The 19,877-nt window shown below is 43.6% G+C and overlaps 1 pseudogene; it reads left to right on the plus strand.

Moving 5' to 3' along the window:
• Positions 1–17,063: 17,063 nt before the first annotated feature.
• LOC137375752 (protocadherin gamma-A11-like) lies at positions 17,064–19,520 on the plus strand (annotated as a pseudogene).
• Positions 19,521–19,877: the final 357 nt, after the last annotated feature.

Here is a 19,877-nt window from a genome sequence, read left to right on the forward strand (position 1 = left end):
ATATTCCCTTCCCTCCTCATCTGCCGTCACATTCGACCAGACTGGAAAAAATGAATAGCGAGCGACGCAACGCTGAATTAGGATTTTGTAAACGCATCTTTTGGTGATTCTGGAAGAAATAAGGACATTTGTAAAAAAATTGTGACGGAGATTTTTCAGAAGTACAGGTACATTTGTACAATCAGCAAATTCTTCGGGGCACACAATGCTCTATAACCAGGTGTATCCCGAGAAAGTGAATGAACACTGCTGAAATAAATTGCACGTTCTAGGGCCGAAATGAGATTACATCAAACATTTTGTTTTTTAAAACCACAATTGCACTATATTTTCCTTTGCTTGTATCTAGTGCAAGGAGGACTTCACTATTCGGTTTCAGAAAGGAGACAACTGGGTGCCTTTGTTGGGAACATTGCAGACGATTTGGATTTAGACGTAAATCAGCTCTCAGCTCGCAAGAACACAAGAGCACAAGAAATAGGAACAGGAGTAGGCCATGTGGCCCATCGAGCCTGCTCCACCATTCAGTACGATCATGGCGGATCTTAGGCTGCAAATCCACTTTCCCTCCCACTTGCCATATCCCTTGATTTCCTGAGAGATTAAAACTCTGCTGATCCCAGACTTAAATTAATTCAATGATGGAGTATCCACAACCTTCTAAGGTAATGAATTCCAAAGATTTGCAACTCTTTGAGTGAAGTAATTTCTCCTCATCTCACTCCTAAAAGATCGGCCACTCGTGTTTTAGATTCCCCAATCAGCGGAAACAGTGTCTAACCTATCCAGACTCTTTGGAATTGTGTATGTTTCAATGAGATCACCTCTCATTCTTCTAAACTCTGGAGAATATAAGCACAGTTTACTCAGCCTCATCCTAAGGATCAATTTAGTGACCCTTCGTTGTATTGCCTCCAATGCAAATATATCCTTTCTTAAATGTGGAGACCAAATCTGCACCCAGTGCTCCAGATGTGGTCTCACCAAAACCCTACACAATTGTAGCAAGACGTTTTTATTCCTAGACTCCAATCCCCTTGCAGCAAAAGCCAACGTGCCATTTGCCTTTCCAATTGTTTGCTGTACCTGCATGCTAACTTTCTGCATTCCTTGTACAAGCATTCCCAAGTCTCCTTGAACATCAACATTTGCAAGTTTCACACCTTTTAAAAATATTCTGCTTTTCTATTCTTAAGACCAAAGTGAATAACTTCACATTTCCCTACATTATATTCCATCTGCCATCTTGTTGCCCACTCATTTAACTTGTCTGTATCGCTTTGCAGACTCTCTGTGTCCTCCCCACAGCTTTCCTTTCACCTACCTTTCCACCTACATTTGTATCATCAGCAAACATAGATATATTACTCTCTGTCTGTCTCTTCATCTAAATCATTAATATAGATTGTAAATAGCTGAGGCCCGGGCACCGATCTTTGTGGCACTCCACTACTCACTGCCTGCCAACATGAAAATTCCCTGTTTATGCCCACTCTTTGCTTCTTGTCCATTAACCAATCATTTATCAATGCTAATATATTACCTCAAACTCTATGAGCCCTTATCTTGCCTATGAAAATTTTGTGTGGCACCTTACCAAATGTCTTTTGGAAATCCAGGTATACTACATCTATTGGTTCCCGTTTATCTAACCTCCTAGTTGCATCCTCACAAAACACTAATAAATCTATCAAATAGGATTTCCCTTTAGTAAAACCATGTTGACTGCTTCCAATCATACTGTGCGTTTCTAATTGCATTGTTAAGACTTCCTTAATAATAGATTCCAGCATTTTCCCAATGACTGATATTAGGCTAACTGGACTGTAGTTCAGTGTTTTCCTTCTCCCTCCTTTCTTGAAAAGCAGTGTACCACTTACCAAATTCCAATCTGATGGATCCATTCCCGAAATTAAAGAATTTTGGAAAATCATAGCTAATGCATCCACTATCTCTGCAGCATCTCTTGCAGAACCTTAGAGGGTAGGTCATCAGGTCCAGGGGATTTGTCGGATTTTAGACCCTTACGTTTCTCCAATACTTTTTCTCTGCTGATATTAATTTCCTTAATTTCCTCATTGGTTTTAGCCCCTAGGTTACCCTTTATTTCTGGTACTAAACTTTTGTCTTCTACTATGAAGACAGACACAAAATATTTGTTCAATGCATCTGCCATTTCCTCATTCCCGGTGATAACTTCTCCTGCCTCTGCTTCCAAGGGATCAAAGTTTACAAACTCTTCCTTTTTAGATACCTATAAAAGCTCTTACAAACTGTCTTTATATTACTAGCTAGTTTGCTCTCGTTCTTATTTTTTTTTCTTTTTTATCAACTTTTCGGTGGCCCTTTGCTGGTTTCGAAACACTTCCAATCCTCACATTTGCTAGCCTTTTTTGAAATAATGTAAAACTCTTCTTTTAATCTCATACTATCCTTAACTTCCCGAGTGAGCTACGGATGGGTCTTGTTGCTGAGCTTTTGTTTTTCAAAGTAATGTCGTTTTTGGATCGTGACCAGTCCCAATAAACAGTATTTGGACCTTAATTTAGACAATTGTATTTTGTTTCCGAAGGAACAAATTGATAGAGAACAGGTTTGCGGGTCGAAACTAAGTTGCATATTATCCTTGGAGGCCGGAGCTGAAAATCTTTTCAATCTGTATCGTATTAAAGTGGAGATTCTGGATGTAAGTAACAGCGCTCCTAGCTTCCCAAAGAGACATTTCCGCCTTGAAATCTGACAGGTTATGGCCCCTGCAGCGCGCTTTCCTTTGGAGTGCGCCCACGACCCCGACCTTGGGAGCAACTAACTGAAAACGTACCAACTAGCTATAAACGAGTATTTCACCCAAACATCGAGACTAGTGTGGTGGGGAAATTGCCCGTCTTCGCATTGGAAAAAGCCTTAGAGAAAAACAATCGACCCACAACTTACCAGCTGACTGACTTGCCAATGACGGCGGTGTCCCGACAAGATTTGGCACTGTTCAAATTAACGTTTAATGGTTGATGCGAATGACAACTGGCCAGTTTTCTCGCAGTCGTGTTATAGGCTTATTTTGTTAGTTAACGTACCTAAGGGAATATTGGCTGTCAAACTAAATGCCACTGATTTGGAGAAATACTGCATTCTTTCATTAGTCATAATTCAGCTATAATCCGCGCACTGTTTGATCCCGATTCCAGAATGGATGAAGCCAGAGTCGGAGGGAAAGTGGATTATCAAGAGAGCAAGATTTGCAAGCTGAATATTAAAGCAATGGACAGGGACAGAACGCAACCCCAGTGTACTGTCGTATGCTAAAAGCAAAATACTGCGGATGCTGGAAATCTGAAACAAAAACAAGAAATGCTGGATTCACTCAGCAGGTCTGGCAACATCTGTGGAAAGAGAAGCAGAGTTAACGTTGCCGGACTGAACATTGAGTTCAATAATTTCAGAGCATGACAGCCCCCCACTTTACTTTCATTTTTAGTCATTTTTAGTTATTTTTTCTTCCTTTTTACATTTTTTGCATTTATTTCATTTCATCTTAGTTTGTTCAGTTTGCTTACCCACTGTTTTTTTCAGGTTGTTTTTCTTCAGGTTTGCACTTGCTGATGTTCTATATTCAGTATATTCACACCTAATCTGTACTATATTCAGGCGCAAGACTCCGGATTCCCATCGCACAGCCGTAACGTCTCACTGGACATTATTGTCCGTGATCAGAATGATAATGCTACAATCATCGTGCATCCTTTATCCGAGTTCCGCTCCACACCGACTGGAAAATGTACCTCGGTTGACAGGACCTGACTATCTGGTGGACAAGGTGTCAGTTATTGACTCTGCCTCCGGCCAGAATGCGCGCCCGAGTTACCAAATTCTTCAGGCGACTGAATATGAACTTTTTACTATTTCACCCGGCACGTGAGAAATCTGGACAATCCGTGGCATTGTGAACAAAGACCCCAATAAGTGGTAAAATAAGGGACACCGCCTCTTGCAGCTAGATGTCAATTACCTTATCACTGATAGACGGTGATACAGAATTATTCGCTGAGAACAGGATCCCGGGCACACGTACGATATGAGGCTTTACGTGGTGATACCTTTGGGTACGAACACTTCCATATTTCTTCAGATTTTAATCATCTTTGCTGAAATAGCTTTGATGACGGAAACTGTTCATTCGGGGTTTGCTGCTGCTCTGAAACAAAGGCTTCGCTGAATGAATTCCAGAAAACCAGTAAAAATCTCCAGCAAACTCCCAACTATGTTGAAGCAACATCCGCTTTCCCAAAGGTTCCACTACGGGACGTGTTCAACTTTAGAAGTTGAATTTTTTACAACAGGTGCAGTCCATCTAAAATGCAGAATAACATGTGGAGTGAGACACCCTCGAACATTGACATCGCAAATTATAATTTTTTTATTCATTCATGGGATGTGGGCATCACTGGCTATGCCAGCATTTTCTGCCCATCCCTAATTGCCCTTGAGAAGGTGGTGGTGAGCTGCCTTCTTGAACACGCTGCAGTCCATGTGAGGTAGGTGCACCCACAGTGCTGATAGGAAGGGAGTTCCAGGATTTTGACCCAGCGACAGTGAAGGAAAGGTGATATAGTTCCAAGTCAGGATGGTGTGTGATTTGGAGAGGAAGTTGCAGGTGGTGATGTTCCCACGCATCTGCTGCTCTTGTCCTTCAAGGTGGTAGAGGTCGCAAGTTTGGAAGGTGCTGTCTAAGGAGCCTTGGTGCGTTGTTGCAGTGCATCTTGGAGATGGTACACACTGCTGCCACTGCATGTCGGTGGTGGAGGGAGTGAGTGTTGCAGATGGGATGCCAATGAAGCGGGCTGCTTTGTCCTGGATGGTGTCGAGCTTCGTGAGTATTGTTGGAGCTTTACCCATCCAGGCAAGTGGAGAGTATTCCATCACACTTCTGACTTGTCTCTTGTAGATGGTGGACAGGCTTTGGGGAGTCAGGAGGTGAGTTATTGGCCGCAGCATTCCTAGCCTCTGACCTGCTCTTGCCGCCATGGTATTTATATGGCTACTCCAGTTCAGTTTATGTTCAATGGTAGCCCCTAAGATGTTGATAGTGGGGGATTCAGCGATGGTAATGCCGTTGAATGTCAAGGGGAGATGGTTAGGTTCCCTCTTGTTGGAGATGGTCATTGCCTGGCACTTGTGTGGCGCAAATGTTACATGCCACTTAGCAGACCAAGCCTGGATATTGTCCAGGTCTTGCTGCATTTCAACACGGACTGCTTTAGTATTTGAGGAGTTGCGAATGGTGCTGAACATTGTGCAATCATCAGCGAACATCCCCACTTCTGACCTTATGATAGAAGGAAGGTCATTGATGAAGCAGCTGAAGATGGTTGGGCCTAGGACACTACCCTGAGGAACTCCTGCAGTGATGTCCTGGAGCTCAGATGTTTGACCTCCAACAACCACAACCATCTTCCTTTGCATTAGGTATGACTCCAACCAGCAGAGAGTTTTCCCCTGATTCCCATTGACTCCAGTTTTGCTAGGGTTCCTATCAAGGGCAGTCACTCTCGCCTCACCTCTTGAGTTCAGCTCTTTTGTCCATGTTTGAACCAAGGCTGTAATGAGGTCAGGAGCTGAGTGGCCTTGGTGGAACCCAAACAGAACATCACTGAGCAGGTTAGTGCTAAGCAAATGCTGCTTGATGAAACTGTGGATGACAACTTCCATCACTTTACTGATCATTGAGAGTAGACTGATGGGGCGATAATTGGCCGGGATGGACTTGTCCTGCTTTTTGTGTACAGGACATACATGGGCAATTTTACACATTGCTGGGTAGATGCCAGTGTTGTAGCTATACTGTAACAGCTTGGCTAGGGATGCAGCTGGTTCTGGCGCACAGGTCTTCAGTACTATTGCCGGAATATTGTCAGGACCCATAGCCTTTTCAGTATCCAGTGCCTTCAGTCCTTTTTTGATATCACGTGGAGTGACTCGAATTTGCTGAAGTCTGGCATCTGTAATGCTGGCGACTTCAGGTGGGGGCCGAGATAGATCATCAACTCGGCACTTTTGGCTGAAGATTGTTGCAAATGCATCTGCCTTAACTTTCGCACTGATGTGCTGGGATCCCCCATCATTGAGGATGGGCATATTTGAGGAGCCACCTCCTCCAGTTAGTTGTTTAATTGTCCACCACCATTCACGACTAGATGTGGCAGGACTGCAGAGCTTAGATCTGATCCGTTGGTTATGGGATCGCTTAGCTCCGTCTATTGCCTGCTGCTTATGCAGTTTGGCATGCAAGTAGACCTGGGTTGTAGCTTCACCAGGTTGACACCTCATTTTGAGGTATGCCTGGTGCTGCTCCTGGCATGCCCTCCTGCACTCTTCATCGAACCAGGGTTGGTCTCCTGGCTTGATGGTAATGGTAGAGTGGGGGATATGCCAGGCCATGAGGTTACAGATTGTGGTTGAGTACAATTCTGCTGCTGCTGATGGCCCACAGCGCCTCATGGATGCCCAGTTTTGCATTGCTAGATCTGTTCGAAATCTATCCCATTTAGCATGGTGATAGTGCCACACAACACGATTGACGGTATCCTCAACGTGAAGGCGGAACTTCGTCTCCACAAGGACTGTGCGGTGGTCACTTCTACCAATACAGTAATGGACAGAAGCATCTGCGGCAGGCAGATTGGTGAGGACGAGGTCAAGTATGTTTTCCCCTCATGTTGGTTCCCCCACCACCTGCCGCAGACCCAGTCTAGCAGCTACATCCTTTAGTACTCGGCCAGTAGTGGTGCTACCGAGCCACTCTTGGTGATGGACATTGAAGTCCCCCACCCAGAGTACATTTTGTGCCCTTGCCATCCTCAGTGCTTCCTCCAAGTGGTGTTCAACATGGAGGAGTACTGATGCATCAGCTGAGGGAGAGTGGTAGGTGGTAATCAGTAGGAAGTTACCTTGCCCATGTTTGACCTGATGCCAAGAGACTTCATGGGGTTCGGATTCGATGTAGAGGACTCCCAGGGCAACCCCTTCCCTACTGTAGACCACTGTCCCGCCACCTCTGCTGGGTCTGCCCTGCCGGTGGGACAGGACATACCCAGGAATAGTGATTGCCATGTCTGGGACATTGTCGTTAAAGTATGATTCTGTGAGTATGGCTATGTCAGGCTGTTGCTTGACTAGTCTGTGGGACAGCTCTCCCAACTTTGGCACAAGCCCCCAGATGTTAGTAAGGAGGACTTTGCATGGTCGACAGAGTTGGGTTGTCTGTTGTCCTTTCTGGTGCCACGGTTGATGCCAGGTGGCCCATCTGGTTTCATTCCTTTTTAATTGACTTCGTAGCGGTTAGGTACAAATGTGTGGCTTGCTAGGCCATTTCAGAGGGCATGTAAGAGTTAACCACATTGCTGTGGTCCTGGAATCACATGTCGGCCATATTTCCTTCCCTAATGGACATTGGTGAACCAGGTGGGTTTTTACAACAATCGACAATGGTTTCATGGCCATCATTAGACTAGATTTTAATTCCAGATTTATTAATTAAATTCAAATTCCACCTTCTGCTGTGGTGGGATTCGAACCCATGTCTCCAGATCAATACCCTGGGTCTCTGGGTTACTAGTCCAGTGATAATACCACTACGCCACTGCCTGTGGTGAGATGCTTCTAAATAGGAAAGATATCACCCAAAGATTGCTTTTGGATGTGTCCAAAATACTCAGAACGTTATAACTCAACAAAGCATGATATAGGGTATATGCCCCAAAAGAGGAGTTATCAATTTTCGCATAATAAAATAATGAATAAACTGAAATTGAAGTGTTTTGGCTATATGAAGTCCAACTCATGAAACATGGTGGAGTAATGTCGCGTGCAATACAATGAAACGAGAGTTTACATTTAGAAACAGCTTCAACGCGTCTTCTGCTTCTGAAGGAGAATGTTGCCACTTAATCATGGGATAGCTATGAGATGGACCGTTGTGCCTTGGCTGCCTGCTGTACTGTTCAATAAGAGGATGGCTTTTTGTAATATGATGGTGTCAATGATGTCAAATTAAGTAGTAAATTGGAAATTCTAAAAGGTTAACATTGGAAGGCTACAGAATGTTCCAACTTTCATCCAAGTCTGCACAAGTTTTTTTTTGCATGGACTTGTTAGACTAACCAGTGGCTCCTGACACATCCAATAACCATTAATGTTTATCAAGACTCTGTTCAAGAACATGTTTCGACGTAGAATTCCAAATTGTAGCCACTAACTTTGTAGATTTTTTTGTTAGCACTCCTTATTTTGCTTTTGTAATTATCTTAAACTTGTGCCAATCAGTGCAAAAACCCTTTGTTCTTTCACCTTACATAGGGGTGTGGCATCTTTTCGGTCAGCTCTTAAACGTCTCAACTGTAATTAAGAATTACTAACTTCTTAAGTCACTCTCATAACTATAAAGCTTTGCCCGAGTTCATCTGAGATACATTTTCCATTGTATTTTTATAAGTGCCAAATCTATACAGAATAATTCAACTAAGGTCTAACGAAGATCTTGCGCAAGTACAATGTTAAATGCTTCCTGTGTGCTCTAAAGCTCTCGATACAAAATGAATGACGCCATATGCCCTTGATAACACCTTATCTACTTGACCACATCTGGATTACTATGAACAGTTTGGGAACCACATCTTAGGAAGGACAAATTGGCCTTGAAGAGAGTGTAGCATAGATTTACCAGAATGATGTCTGGTCTCCATGGTTAAATTGCAAGGAGAAATTACACCAACTAGGGTTGTATTTCCTGGAATTTAGAAGGTTAAGGATACTTTGATCGACGTTTTCAAGGTATTAAAGAGAACAGATGGAGTAGATGGAGATAAACTATTTCCGCTAGTTGGGAAGTCTAGGACTGGGATACATAGTTTAAAAATTAGAGCCAGATGTTTCAGGAGTGAAGTTAGGAGAGACTTTACAGGCACAGGCTGGTAGAAGTTTGGAATTCTTTTCTGCAAACAGCAATTGGTGCTAGGTCAATGGCTAATTTTAAATCTGAGATTGATAATTTCTTTGTGAACCAACGATTTTAATGGATATGGAACAAAGGCGGGAAATTGATTTAGGTTACAGATGCACCATGATCTCATCAAATGGCAGAACAGGCTTGAAGGGTTAAATGGCTTACTCCTTTTCTGATAATTCTATGTCTCTACGTTGCACTTTTATGCTCAATGACACGTGTATCTGAACATTAACATCCCCATTTCCTTGGTCTATTCTAAATCTAACCATTTCTGCAATATTTTATTTTCATAAACTTGTCTTTCAAACAGATTGCTTCTCTTTTTTTTGCATTGAACCATCTGCACCAATTTTTCAATCCTGCTCTGCTTCTGTTTTTTCACAATACCTGTCACAATTTGGCAAATCTTAAGTTTACACAATTTAGTAATTGTCGATGTTGTTCTCCAAATTTGTATTATTTGTTGCAATTTTGCGTGTCATACCTTCAAACAAAAATTAATGTGTAGGATTGTATTCATGGAAGTATGTGAAATATGATTTACAGATTTTTGCCTTCTAATTGTAAGAAAAGGTAAGGAAAGATGAAACGATGGCTGCAGAAGTCAGGGTAGAAGTTAAGAACGATGCAGACATTTAAAATACAGATTTGGATGTGATTGAAACCCGTAAAATATTGAGCTGAGTCGATAATAAGGAAGCAAACTGTCCATTTGAGTTAGAATATGAGCACTAAAAGAGAGTATACATGGTTAAAATTAACAGACATCAACTAAGAATAATGAAAACGATGTCGAAATTCTGATCTGATACAGTTAAGGTCCAGTTGTAGCCAGAGAATCAGCAAGAATGGCTTTTCTCCTTGCTCCCACATCGTTATCTCTGGTCTCACTTAAGGCTCCATCTTTGGTTACCTCCTAATTCTCATCTACATGCCGATCTGCAGTAAACATCATCCAAAAGCACAGCATTAGTTTCCACATGTATGCTGACGACGCCCTGCTTTAATTCAATACAATCTCTCCCGACACCTCCACTTTCTCAAAATTATTTGACTGCTTTTCAGACATCCAGTACTGGATGGGCAGAAATGTCCTTCAATTAAATATTGAGAAGACTGAAACCATTATTTTCAGCCACTGCTGCAAACTCCATTTGCTCGGCACAGACTCCATCCGTCTCCTTGCCACAACTGTCTGAGGCACAACCAAATGTTTACAAACTCAGTATCATATTTGCCCCCAAGATGAGCTTCCAACCATATGTCTACACTATTATCACGACACTAAGACCACATACTTCTACTTCTGTAACATTGCCCGACTTATGATGTTGGTTCAAGGATAAATGTTGGTCGAGACAACTTTTCTATTCTGATTTGAATAGTGCAATGGGATCTTGATAGCTACATTAAAAGATAGTTAGAACAAAGAAGAAAGAACAAATAAAATTACAGCACAGGAACAGGCCCTTCGGCCCTCCAAGTCTGCACCGATCCAGATCCTCTATCTAAACCTGTCGCCTATTTTCTAAGGGTCTGTATCTCTTTGCTTCCTGCCCATTCATGTATCTGTCTCGATACATCTTAAAAGACGCTATCATGCCCGGGTCTACCACCTCCGCTGGCAACACGTTCCAGGCACCCACCACCCTCTGCATAAAGAACTTTCCACGCATATCCCCCCTAAACTTTTCCCCTCTCACTTTGAACTCGTGACCCCTAGTAATTGAATCCCCCACTCTGGGAAAAAGCTTCTTGCTATCCACCCTGTCTATACCTCTCATGATTTTGTACACCTCAATCAGGTTCCCCCCTCAACCTCCGTCTTTCTAATGAAAATAATCCTAATCTACTCAACCTCTCTTCATAGCTAGCGCCCTCCATACCAGGCAACATCCTGGTGAACCTCCTCTGCACCCTCTCCAAAGCATCTACATCCTTCTGGTAATGTGGCGACCAGAACTGCATGCAGTATTCCAAATGTGGCCGAACCAAAGTCTTATACAACTGTAACATGACCTGCCAACTCTTGTACTCAATACCCCGTCCGATGAAGGAAAGCATGCCGTATGCCTTCTTGACCACTCTATTGACCTGCGTTGCCACCTTCAGGGAACAATGGTCCTGAACACCCAAATCTCTCTGTACATCACTTTTCCCCAGGACTTTTCCATTTATTGTATAGTTCACTCTTGAATTGGATCTTCCAAAATGCATCACCTCGCATTTGCCTGGATTGAACTCCATCTGCCATTTCTCTGCCCAACTCTCCAATCTATCTATATTCTGCTGTATTCTCTGACAGTCCCCTTCACTATCTGCTACTCCACCAATCTTAGCGTCGTCTGCAAACTTGCTAATCAGACCACCTATACTTTCCTCCAAATCATTTATGTATATCACAAACTACAGTGGTCCCAGCACGGATCCCTGTGGAACACCACTGGTCACACGTCTCCATTTTGAGAAACTCCCTTCCACTGCTACTCTCTGTCTCCTGTTGCCCAGCCAGTTCTTTATCCATCTAGCTAGTACACCCTGGACCCCATGCGACTTCACTTTCCCCATCAACCTACCATGGGGAACCTTGTCAAATGCCTTACTGAAGTCCATGTATATGACATCTACAGCCCTTCCCTCATCAATCAACTTTGTCACTTCCTCAAATAATTCTATTAAGTTGGTAAGACATGACCTTCCCTGCACAAAACTATGTTGCCAATCACTGATAAGCCCATTTTCTTCCAAATGGGAATAGATCCTATCCCTCAGTATCTTCTCCAGCAGCTTCCCTACCACTGACGTCAGGCTCACCGGTCTATAATTACCTGGATTATCCCTGCTACCCTTCTTAAACAAGGGGACAACATTAGCAATTCTCCAGTCCTCCGGGACCTCACCCGTGTTTAATGATGCTGCAAAGATATCTGTTAAGGCCCCAGCTATTTCCTGTCTCGTTTCCCTCAGTAACCTGGGATAGATCCCATCCGGACCTGGGGACTTATCCACCTTAATGCCTTTTTAGAATACCCAACACTTCCTCCCTCCTTATGCCGACTTGACCTCGAGTAAACAAACATCTTTCCCTAACCTCAACATCTGTCATGTCCCTCTCCTCGGTGAATACTGATGCAAAGTACTCGTTTAGAATCTCACCTATTTTCTCTGACTCCACGCATAATTTTCCTCCTTTGTCCTTGAGTGGGCCAATCCTTTCTCTAGTTACCCTCTTGCTCCTTATATATGTATAAAAGGCTTTGGGATTTTCCTTAACCCTGTTTGCTAAAGATATTTCGTGACCCCTTTTAGCCCTCTTAATTCCTCGTTTCAGATTGGTCCTACATACCCGATATTCTTCCAAAGCTTCGTCTTTCTTCAGCCGCCTAGACCTTATGTATGCTTCCTTTTTCCTATTAGCTAGTTTCACAATTTCACCTGTCATCCATGGTTCCCTAATCTTGCCATTTCTATCCCTCATTTTCACAGGAACATGTCTCTCCTGCATGCTAATCAATCTCTCTTTAAAAGCCTCCACATATCAAATGCGGATTTATCTTCAAACAGCTGCTCCCAATCTACATTCCCCAGCTCCTGCCGAATTTTGGTAAAGTTGGCCTTCTCCCAATTTAGCACTCTTCCTTTGGGACCACTCTCGTCTTTGTCCATGCGTATTCTAAAACTTACGGAATTGTGATCACTATTCCCAAAGTAGTCCCCTACTGAAACTTCAACCACCTGGCCGGGCTCATTCCCCAACACCAGGTCCAGGATGGCCCCTTCCCGTGTTGGACTATTTACATACTGCTCTAGAAAACCCTCCTGGATGCTCCTTACAAATTCTTCTCCATCTAGACCTCTAACACTAAGTGAATCCCAGTCAATGTTGGGAAAATTAAAATCTCCTATCACCACCACCCTGTTGCTCCTGCATCTTTCCATAATCTGTTTACATTATTGTACCTCTATCTCACGCTCGCTGTTGGGAGGCCTGTAGTACAGCCCCAACATTGTTACCGCACCCTTCCTATTTCTGAGTTCTGCCCATATTGCCTCACTGCTCGAGTCCTCCATAGTGCCCTCCTTCAGCACAGCTGTGATATCCTCTTTGACCAGTAATGCAACTCCTCCACCCCTTTTACCTCCCTCTCTATCCCGCCTGAAGCATCGATATCCTGGAATATTTAGTTGCCAATCGTGCCCTTCCCTCAACCAAGTCTCAGTAATAGCAATAACATCATACTCCCAGGTGCTAATCCAAGCCCTAAGTTCATCTGCCTTACCTATTACACTTCTTGCATTAAAACAAATGCACCTCAGACCACCAGTCCCTTTGCGTTCATCATCTGCTCCCTGCCTACTCTTCCCCTTAGTCACGCTGACTTCATTATCTAGTTCCTTCCAGGCTTTAGTTACTACCTCCTTATTGTCCACTGACCTCCTCATTTGGTTCCCATCCCCCTGCCATTAGTTTAAACCCTCCCCAACAGCGTTAGCAAAAGCACCCCCAAGGACATTGGTTCCAGTCCGGCCCAGGTGTCGACCGTCCAATTTGTAATAGTCCCACCTCCCCCAGAACCGGTCCCAATGTCCCAAAAATCTGAACCCCTCCCTCCTGCACCATCTCTCAAGCCACGCATTCATCCTGACTATTTTTTCATTTCTACTCTGACTAGTACGTGGCACTGGTAGCAATCCTGAGATTACTACCTCGTAGGACCTCATCCCGTTTTTTACCTATATCATTGGTGCCTATGTGCACAACGACAACTGGCTGTTCACCCTCCCCCTTCAGAATGTTCTGCAGCCGATCTGAGACATCCCTGACCCGTGCACCTGGGAGGCAACATACCATTCGGGAGTCTCGTTTTCGACCACAGAACTGCCTATCTACTCCCCTTACAATCGCCTCAGTGTAATGCTGCAACCAAAAAGGACACTTCCCAGAGTGCAAACCATCACAAGTGGTGCACTGAGGGTCAAACAAGATTAGGCAGAAGCAGAACGGGTTAAATGCCCACATTCTGTGTGGTGTTGTTCTCTGATTCAAAGCTGGGTGGTGGGCCTTAAACCCAAGATCTTCAGATTCAGAGGCAAGAGCGTAATTATTGAGCCAATGCTGACACGTAGAGTGTGATATGTGGACAAGCAGTTCATATTTCCAGGAAGACCGAACCCACTCAAGCTAGTTTAAACACAAGTGTGCTAACAAAAGAAAACAAAAAAATGGAAATGATGATATCAGGGGAAATCAGTGTAATGCAATGCAGTTCATCAAAGGCTTGCACTGAACCAGTGGAGACTGTGGCCGGGTTATGCAACCACCTTCCCACTTGTCTTTGATTGGAGTGCATTATTGGCACGGTGTGACTTTGACACATTCCAGAGATGTCTCTGTGACCCAAACTGTATGTTCGGTCCTAGGGCCTTTTGCATCTGGAGGCAGACTTTCTGGCTGTTTGAGGAGGTCATAACTATGTGGGGAGGGTAGAGAACTATCAGCAAATCGTTTGGTGGCCTGCCGCATGGAAGGAAAGGGAGGTGGCTAGTGACCCACGATTTTGGCAAGGACGTACGTCCTCCACAGGAGGCGGGAGGCATAAAATTGTGTGGGAGGCAGGGAGTGCAGGGCAGGTCCACAGAGCCCCACCAGCACAAGCCACCCGCGCTGGAGCACCTCCCACCCGCCCTCCTGAGCGACTCACACCCTCCTCGCCAGGGCCCAGCTGATTGTCCCTGGCGAGACCCGAAACCCCACTTGAAAGAGGCTGACGACCACAGCCCTCTTCTGGCTGGGTGCATTTCCAGCAATGGTCACTGCTCCCAGTGGCGCTATTTGGACTAAGGAGCTGCCGGCCCGCTGTTTGGCCGGCAGTCCTTGGTGGGACTTCCTGCCTCAGAGGGGCGAAACTCCCACCGGGGCCAATTAAGCACCTGTGCCAAATAACATTACAGCATGGCTTCCAGGCCTTATGAAGGCGGGCTCGCCCTCGAATTTTTGGCCGGTGGGCGAGGCCTTCTCCCCAACGTAAAATTCCGGCCAATGTTAGTTTCAATGATGGAGTTTGTGCACGGCTATCCGTACCTCTTCATTTTTCGACCTTTAACCACTTCCACTGTTTTTTGACAATTGGATGCTCGGGCCTTATACCTGGTTCCTGTGTCCGGTGCTAAGAAAAGTGCAATTAGCAGGAAACACGCGGAGGACATTGAGCAACATAGAAACATAGGAATCCAGACGAGAATAGATCAATATCCATCGAATTCCCCTTCTACAATCCTGGTAGTACAGTGATACAATGAGCATAACTGGAGGACATCAATTTAAAAAAAAACAGAATAGAGGATTATGCTGATAGATTAGGTGAGGAAGGATGGGATAAACGGCATGAACTGGTTGAACTGAATGGCCTGTTTCTGTGATGGACATTCCACGTAATTCCACCCCATTCTATGTAATTAGAGTGACACGAGGAATCACGGGTTACACAGAACTTGCAGAACTTTAGTTCCAGGGTCAGCTTTTTCCCCCTTCCAAACATGCTACACTTACCACATGTCTTGTCTCAAATTGCTCAGATTGTGTATTCCAAAATGTTATTTTCTGTAAGAAAATGTCTACTTTCTATTCGACTGACCTAACGATAATTGTTTCCATCGTCACCTTCGAGAATCTATTCCATAGATTGACAACTCACTCACTGACATGTTGTTTCGACGGATTAGTTTTGAATTTATACCCGTTTAAGCAGAACCTGTGCCTTTTTGTTCTACTGTTCCCTTGTTGTATTTCACTCATTATACTGTTCGTCTGCCTGCATCTTGGCGGCAAAATTTGGTGAGCTCATGTGAGCATGTGGCAAGGACGTACCTTCCACTCCTAATCCAATGGAAGAAATGCTCTGGAGAGGAACTGAAAATTTAGGTTTTATGTCAGTACTCAAGGGTCAGTCAGATGTGAACAATTGTTGAGTTGAACACCTGGACGTAAAAATTACAGGAATCTTGCCCAACGATTGTATACATCCTGGAGCTACTGGAGATCTTGGCACGCATAAATATTCTGCAACTTTTTTCAATTCATTTTGGAATCGATGCTGAATTTATCCAATACGCAGCGCTTTCTCTCCGTTGCCTAAATGTATTAATGGAATGGGATTGGTGGGCCTCAAGCCTTCTCTATTTCTATGCTTACTATTCGGCTAATAGTCGAAATATATATCCAAGCACAACTTCCTTACTTATTCAGCTTACTTCAGCTTGATATGCACTATAATGTTGGATTCACATGTGCTTTGATAGAAATGATAATAATCAAACATCGCAAAATATTTCTCCCAGAACTAATAACAAATATAATCAATGCATATTTATTATACAATGCGTTTTTAAAGTGAAATTATCAATAACAATGCGGAATGTGGCTTAAATGCAATTCAAATTTATTATCTGCATTTAATACCGAAATGCAAAGGAAGCTGAGGGGATGTGTTCAGTCATAATAATGACAAAGCAACACGGTATCCATGAAGGGCTTTATATTATTAGGCTGCGCCAGCGAGTGTAAAGATGTTTTTGAAGAAGTCTGAAAAGGAAACAAAATCTTCACAACAGTAAAATAAATGGTCACTTAGATTTTTATTTGCGCAATTCTAAATGCTACTTTTACGCATGGACGAACGAAGGCATTACAGCTTTAAAAAATGTTCCGCATCAAAATTGGTTGAATTTGAACATGCCGTTCACCAATGAAAAGCTGAATTGTGCCTGGAGATCCTCACTGCCCCCTTTCCTTCCCAGCCACGATTATAGACAATCAGAAGCACTGCAAACTGGATAGCGAGCAGCCTAAGGATTCATAACGTCATGTAAATGCATCCATTGAGAACTTTAATCGAGATATGATGGTTTTCTTTAAACACTCGTTTTTTTTAACATCATACAGGTATTTTGCATCATATAACTCTTTATTTGGTTGAAAAGTCATAGATTCTTAAGTCCATTCGAAAGCATTGTCGAACGGCTGTGTGGCGTGCTCTACTATTTCGAATGTTCTGTGCTGGAAATGTAACATTACACAATATATTGGTTATTAAAATGGCAACTGTTGTACTTTATGCCCCTGTCCTGGGATTTAGTTTATGGACAAATTCGGTAGTCGATTCCTGAAGAATTGCATGTGGGCGCCTTTGTTGGGAATATTGCAGCCGATTTGGGGCTAGGTGAAAAACAGCTCTCAGCTCGCCGTTTTCGGATTGTGGACGGTACCAGGAAGCGGTATCTGGGCATTAATTCGGACAATGGGGTACTATTTGTAAAGAAAAAGATTGATAGAAAACAACTTTGTGGGCCAAGCATGGCTTGCACGTTGTCTTTCGAGTCTGTATTGGAAAATCCTATCAATCTATATGATTTCGAAGTGGATATTCAGGATGTAAATGACAACGCGCCCAGTTTTCCAGAAGGTCAGTTCCGCCTTGAAATCTCAGAGCTTGCTGCGCCGGGGCCGCGTTTTCCCTCGCGCGAAACGAACGTTGGAACGAACTCCGTACAAACTTACCAGCTGGCCGCAAACGGATTTTTCACCCTCAATGTTCAATCGCGCAGTGGAGATGAAAAATTGCCAGCGCTGGTGTTGGAAAGATCTCTGGACAGGGAAAATCAATCGAATCACAGATTAGAACTCATTGCCCAGGATGGCGGTGTCCCTGTAAGATCTGGCACTGCTCAAATATTGGTAATCATAGAGCACGCAAATGGCAACCTACCTGTTTTCCGCAGTCTGCTTACACCGTTAACGTGATGGAAAATGCACCGAAAGGGACCCTGTTAATCGATCTAAATGCCACAGACTTGGATGATGGTGCCAATGCAGAGATAATGTACTCTTTTGGCAGCCATACTTCGGTTAGAATCAGTGAACTGTTCGGTATCGATTCTGAAACTGGCGAAATAAGAGTAAAAAGGAGCTTGGACTATGGAGCAAGTAGTGTTTTTCAGATTAATGTGTAGGCAAAGGACAAGGGTTCTTCCTCAGTCCTCGTATACTGTGACGTGGTCTTGAACATCATCGATGTGAATAATCATCCTCCTGAGGTGACGCTGACTTCTTTATTCTGTCCGGTTGGTGAAGACGCTGCGCCGGATAGTAGCTCTAATCAGTGCAGCGGACAAAGATTCTGGAGAAAATGGACTAGTGCAATGTCAACTAGCAAATAACATTCCTTCCCAACTGGAATCATCTTCAAAGAAGTACTCGAGATTACTCACCAAGCAGCTACTTGATCGCGCGAATCTACCTCCAAATACGAAGTTACTATCACATGGCTGGGGAAAACCACCACTCACCTCCAGTAAAACCATTCCGGCTGGAGCTTTTGTTTATAAACGATAATGTACCCAAGTTTGCTGAGCCTTTATATACGGCATACGTGATGGAGCACAACGTTATTGGAGCTTCTATATTTTCAATAACTGATTCTGATCCTGATTTAAATCAGAAGGCACGACTAACTTACTCCATCATAGAGAACCAGGTTCTGGGAAAGTCAGCATCGAATTACGCCCATGTTAATTCAGAGAGTGATGTCATATGTTCCCAAAGATCGGTTGACTATGAGGAATTGAAACAATTTCAGATTGAAGTTCAGGCACAGGACTCCAGAGTCCCACCACTCACCAGCAGCATTTTGGTAGATATTGTTATCCTTGATCAGAATGACAATGCGCCAGTGTTCGTGCATTCATTCCCTGAGTATGGACTAACAAAATTAGAGACAGTATTCCGCTTTGCAAAACCAGGCTATCTAGTTACCAAGGTGTCTGCGATTGATGCAGACTCTAGCCAGAATGCTCGCCTCTCTTACCAAATTCTCCAGGCCACTTACCCTGGTCTTCTTACTATTTCACCCGATACAGGGGAAATCTGGACAATCCGTGGTATTGTGGACAAGGATCTCAGCAATCAAAGATTGGTCATAGGGGTAAAAGATAATGGAACACCACAGCTCTCAGCTACCTTAACCATTATCTTGTCAGTAGTAGACGGTGATGCAGAAATGTTCTCTGATGTTAGTAGTCTGGCTGAAAAGTCCCTGCTGGCTTCAAATATAAGCCTGTACATAGTTATATTTTTAGTGGTAATCTCCTCTGTTTTTCTTGTGGTTTTAATTATTCTCGCTGTCACGATCTACAAAGACAGAAATGGTTTCGCTCACCCCGACTATTCGCTGAACAAGTGCTGCAGCTTTGAATCAAGGAGTTCGTTGAATGGAATTCAAAATGCCAGCAGACGTCTTCAAATTATGTTGAAATGTTTGGAGGGGATCCCCTTTCCCAAAGAGTCCGCTGTGACACGTGCACCGCTTCAGATTCGACTAGACAAGACTTTATGTTTCCCAACACGTGCAGTTCAGTTGATCGTAAGAATAACGTCAGCGGCGGCTCTATTTGGAAAGACGCAAACCTGCTGATGTCATATTCTGCAGATTATACGAATGCTGTAAACGGCATGGTGAGGTGATTCTAATAAAGTAATCTTCCTGCGTTCTCTTTGGAAATTAGGATATGGGATAGGGTTTGTGGTTGATAGTGAGGAAGAAAGCTGTAGAAAAGTGGCAAATGGAATTCACTTGGAGAACTGTGGCTTATGCTCTTGGGGAGTGCAAACAAGGCAAGGGAATGCACAATAAATGTTAGAATTATGAAATATGTAAAGGAACAGAAGGACCTTGGAGACATGTCCACAAATCCCTGTAGGTACAGAATAAGGTGAGTTAGAATATATATGGAACGCTTTCCTTTATTAGCAAAAGAACAGCATATAAGAGCAGGGAGATTATGCTAGAACTTTATAAAATGCCAGTTAGGTCAGGTTAGA

This window comes from Heterodontus francisci, chromosome 12 (genome assembly GCF_036365525.1).
Source record: "Heterodontus francisci isolate sHetFra1 chromosome 12, sHetFra1.hap1, whole genome shotgun sequence".
NCBI lineage: Eukaryota > Metazoa > Chordata > Chondrichthyes > Heterodontiformes > Heterodontidae > Heterodontus > Heterodontus francisci.